Source organism: Phyllobates terribilis, unplaced genomic scaffold (genome assembly GCF_046119375.1).
Source record: "Phyllobates terribilis strain yellow unplaced genomic scaffold, ASM4611937v1 Scaffold_103__1_contigs__length_5881359, whole genome shotgun sequence".
Classification (NCBI taxonomy): Eukaryota; Metazoa; Chordata; class Amphibia; order Anura; family Dendrobatidae; genus Phyllobates; species Phyllobates terribilis.
The window spans coordinates 2,388,801-2,393,587 of record NW_027362863.1 but is presented as its reverse complement, the minus strand read 5'-3'; positions in this window follow the sequence as shown (position 1 = coordinate 2,393,587).

Here is a 4,787-nt window from a genome sequence, read left to right as displayed (position 1 = left end):
GCAGGTCGGAGCCAAGGCGGGGTCAGGCCAGAGCGAAAGCAGGCCTGAGCCAGGACGAGGGCAGGCCGGAGCCAGGGCGAGAGCAGGCCTGAGCCAGGACGAGGGCAGGCCAGAGCAAGGGCGAGAGCAGGCTGGAGCTAAGGCGAGGGCAGGCCAGAGCCAGAGAGAGAGCAGGCCGGAGCCAAGGTGAGGGCAGGCCAGAGCCAGAGCGAGAGCTGGCCAGAGCCAGAGTAAGAGCAGGCCAGTGCCTGAGCGAGAGCAGTCCGGAGCCAAGGCAAGGGCAGGCCAGAGCCAGAGAGAGAGTAGGCCTGAGCCAGAGCGAGAGCAGGCCGGAGCCAAGGAGATGGCAGCCCAGAACTAGAGCGAGAGCAGGTCGGAACCAAGGCGAGGGCAGGCCATAGGCAGAGCCAGGGCAGGCCAGAGCAAGAGAGAGAGCAGGCCGGAGCCAAGGCGATGGCAGGCCAGAGCCAGAGAGAGAGCAGGCCGGAGCCAGGGTGAGGGCAGGCCGGAGCCAGGGAGAGAGCAGGTCGGAGCCAAGGCGAGGGCAGGCCAGAGCCAGAGAGAGAGCAGGCCGGAGCCAGGACGAGGGCAGGCCGGAGCCAGGGCGAGAGCAGGCCAGAGACAGCACGAGAGCAGGCCAGAGCTACAGCCAGAGCAGGCCGGAGTCAGGGCGAGGGCAGACCAGAGTGAGAGCGAGAGCAGGCCGGAGCCAAGGTGAGGGCAGGCCAGAGCCAGAGCGAGAGCAGGCCAGTGCCTGAGCGAGAGCAGTCCGGAGCCAAGGCAAGGGCAGGCCAGAGCCAGAGAGAGAGTAGGCCTGAGCCAGAGCGAGAGCAGGCCGGAGCCAAGGAGATGGCAGCCCAGAACCAGAGCGAGAGCAGGTCGGAACCAAGGCGAGGGCAGGCCATAGGCAGAGCCAGGGCAGGCCAGAGCAAGAGAGAGAGCAGGCCGGAGCCAAGGCGATGGCAGGCCAGGGCCAGAGTGAGAACAGGCCAGAGCCAGAGCGAGAGCAGGCCAGAGCCAGAGCGAGAGAGAGCAGGCCAGTGCCAGAGCGAGAGCAGGCCAGTGCCAGAACGAGAGCAGGCCAGTGCCAGAGCTAGAGAAGTCCGGAGCCAAGGCAAGGGCAGACCAGAGCCAGAGAGCGAGTAGGCCTGAGCCAGATCGAGAGGAGGCTGGAGCCAAGGCAAGGGCAGGCCGGAGCCAGTTAGAGGGCAGGCCGGAGCCAGTTAGAGGGCAGGCCGGAGCCAGTTAGAGGGCAGGCCGGAGCCAGTTAGAGGGCAGGCCGGAGCCAGGGCGAGGGCTCGCCGGATCCAGGGCGAGAGCAGGCCGGAGCCAAGGCGAGGGCAGGCCGGAACCATTGCAGAAGCTGGCCGAAGCCAAGGCAATGGCTTGCCGGAGCCAGAGTAAGGGCTGGTCGGAGCCAGGGCGAGGGCAGGCCGAGGCCAGAGCGAGGGCAGACCGGAGGCAGGGCGAGAGCAGGCCAGAGCTAAGGCGAGGGCAGGCCAGAGCTAGAGCCAGAACAGGCCGGAGCTAGGACGAGGGCAGGCCGGAGCCAGGGCGAGGGCAGGCCGGAGCCAGGGCGAGGGCAGGCCGGAGCCAGGGCGAGAGCAGGCCAGAGCCAGCGCGAGAGCAGGCCAGAGCTAGAGGCAGAGCAGGCCGGAGCCAGGGCGAGGGAAGACATGAATCAGAATGAGAGGAGGCCGGAGCCAAGGCGAGAGCAGGCTGGAACCAGGGCAAGGGCAGGCCAGTCCAGAGCGAGAGTAAGCCAGAGCCAAGGCTAGGGCAGGCGAGAGCCAGAGCGAGAGAAGGCCGGAGCCAAGGAGAGGGCAGGCCGGTGCCGAGGCAAGTGCAGGCCAGATCCAGAGCGAGAGCAGGCCAGAGGCAGAGCGAGAGCAGGCCAGAGCCAGAGCAATAGCAGGCAGCAGCCAGGGCGAGGGCAGACCGGTGCCAAGGCGAGAGCAGACCGGAGCCAAGGCGAGGGCAGGCCAGAGGCAGAGCCAGGGCAGACCAGTACCAGAGCGAGAGCAGGCTGGAGCCAAAGCGAGGGCAGACCAGAGCCAGAGCGAGAGCAGGCCGAAGCCAAGGTGAGGGCTGGCCAGAGCCAGAAGGAGAGCAGGCCAGTGCCAGAGCGAGAGCAGGCCAGTGCCAAAGCAAGAGCAGTCCGGAGCCAAGGCAAGGGCAGGCCAGAGCCAGAGAGAGAGTAGGCCTGTGCCAGAGCGAGAGCAGGCGGGAGCCAAGGCGAAGTCAGGCTAGAACCAGAGCGAGAGCAGGCTGGAGCCAAGGAGAGGGCTGGCCGGAGCCAGAGCAAGGACAGGACAGAACCAGAGGGAGAGCCGGCCAGAGCCAGGGCGAGGGCAGGTCAGAGCCAGGGCGAGGGCAGGCCGGAGCCAGGGCGAGGGCAGGCCGGAGCCAGGGAGAGAGCAGGTCAGAGCCAAGGCGAGGTCAGGCCAGAGCGAGAGCAGGCCGGAGCCAGGACGAGGGCAGGCCGGAGCCAGGGCGAGAGCAGGCCGGAGCTAAGGCGATGGCAGGCCAGAGCCAGAGCGAGAGCAGGCCGGAGCCAGGACGAGGGCAGGCCGGAGCCAGGGCGAGAGCAGGCCAAAGGCAGCACGAGAGCAGGCTAGAGCTACAGCCAGGGCAGGCCGGAGTCAGAGCGAGAGCAGGCCGGAGCCAAGGTGAGGGCAGGCAAGAGAGAGAGCAGGCCAGAGAGAGAGCAGGCCAGAGCCAGAGTGAGAGCAGGCCAGTGCCTGAGCGAGAGCAGTCCGGAGCCAAGGCAAGGGCAGGCCAGAGCCAGATAGAGAGTAGACCGGAGCCAGAGCGAGAGGAGGCCGGAGCCAAGGCAAAGGCAGGCCCGAACCAGAGCGAGAACAGGCCGGAGTCAAGACGAGGGCAGGCCAGAGCCAGAGCAAGAGCAGGCTGGAGCCAAGGCAAGGGCAGGCCGGAACAAGGGCGAGAACAGGCCGGAGTCAAGAGGAGAGCAGGCCAGAGCTAGAGCAAGAGCAGGCCGGAGCCAGGGCGAGGGCAGGCCGGAGCCAGGGCGAGGGCAGGCCGGAGCCAGGGAGAGAGCAGGTCGGAGCCAGGGAGAGAGCAGGTCGGAGCCAATGCGAGGTCAGGCCAGAGCGAGAGCAGGCCGGAGCCAGGACGAGGGCAGGCCGGAGCCAGGGCGAGAGCAGGCCGGAGCCAGAGCAATAGCAGGCAGCAGCCAGGGCGAGGGCAGACAGGTGCCAAGGCGAGAGCAGACCGGAGCCAAGGCGAGGGCAGGCCAGAGGCAGAGCCGGGGCAGGCCAGTACCAGAGCGAGAGCAGGCTGGAGCCAAAGCGAGGGCAGACCAGAGCGAGAGCAGGCCGAAGCCAAGGTGAGGGCAGGCCAGAGCCAGAAGGAGAGCAGGCCAGTGCCAGAGCGAGAGCAGGCCAGTGCCAGAGCGAGAGCAGTCCGGAGCCAAGGCAAGGGCAGGCCAGAGCCAGAGAGTGATTAGGCCTGAACTAGAGCGAGAGCAGGCCGGAGCCAAGGCGAAGTCAGGCTAGAACCAGAGCGAGAGCAGACCGGAGTCAAGACGAGGGCAGGACAGAGCCAGAGCAAGAGCAGGCTGGAGCCAAGGAGAGGGCTGACCGGAGCCAGGGTGAGGGCAGGCCGGAGCCAGGGCGAGAGCAGGCCAGAGCCAGCGCGAGAGCAGGCCAGAGCTAGAGGCAGAGCAGGCCGGAGCCAGGGCGAGGGAAGACCTGAATCAGAACGAGAGGAGGCCGGAGCCAAGGCGAGAGCAGGCTGGAGCCAGGGCAAGGGCAGGCCAGTCCAGAGCGAGAGTAAGCCAGAGCCAAGGCTAGGGCAGGCGAGAGCCAGAGCGAGAGAAGGCCGGAGCCAAGGAGAGGGCAGGCCAGAGAGAGAGCAGGCCGGTGCCGAGGCAAGGGCAGGCCAGATCCAGAGCGAGAGCAGGCCAGAGGCAGAGCGAGAGCAGGCCGGAGCCAGAGCAATAGCAGGCAGCAGCCAGGGCGAGGGCAGACAGGTGCCAAGGCGAGAGCAGACCGGAGCCAAGGCAGGGCAGGCCAGAGGCAGAGCCAGGGCAGGCCAGTACCAGAGCGAGAGCAGGCTGGAGCAAAAGCGAGGGCAGACCAGAGCCAGAGCGAGAGCAGGCCGGAGCCAAGGTGAGGGCTGGCCAGAGCCAGAAGGAGAGCAGGCCAGTGCCAGAGCGAGAGCAGGCCAGTGCCAAAGCGAGAGCAGTCCGGAGCCAAGGCAAGGGCAGGCCAGAGCCAGAGAGAGAGTAGGCCTGTGCCAGAGCGAGAGCAGGCGGGAGCCAAGGCGAAGTCAGGCTAGAACCAGAGCGAGAGCAGGCTGGAGCCAAGGAGAGGGCTGGCCGGAGCCAGAGCAAGGACAGGACAGAGCCAGAGGGAGAGTCGGCCAGAGCCAGGGCGAGGGCAGGCTAGAGCCAGGGCGAGGGCAGGCTAGAGCCAGGGCGAGGGCAGGCCGGAGCCAGGGCGAGGGCAGGCCGGAGCCAGGGAGAGAGCAGGTCGGAGCCAAGGCGAGGTCAGGCCAGAGCGAGAGCAGGCCGGAGCCAGGACGAGGGCAGGCCGGAGCCAGGGCGAGAGCAGGCCGGAGCTAAGGCGATGGCAGGCCAGAGCCAGAGCGAGAGCAGGCCGGAGCCAGGACGAGGGCAGGCCGGAGCCAGGGCGAGAGCAGGCCAAAGGCAGCACGAGTGCAGGCCAGAGCTACAGCCAGAGCAGGCCGGAGTCAGGGCGAGGGCAGACCAGAGTCAGAGTGAGACCAGTCCGGAGCCAAGGCAAGGGCAGGCCAGAGCCAGA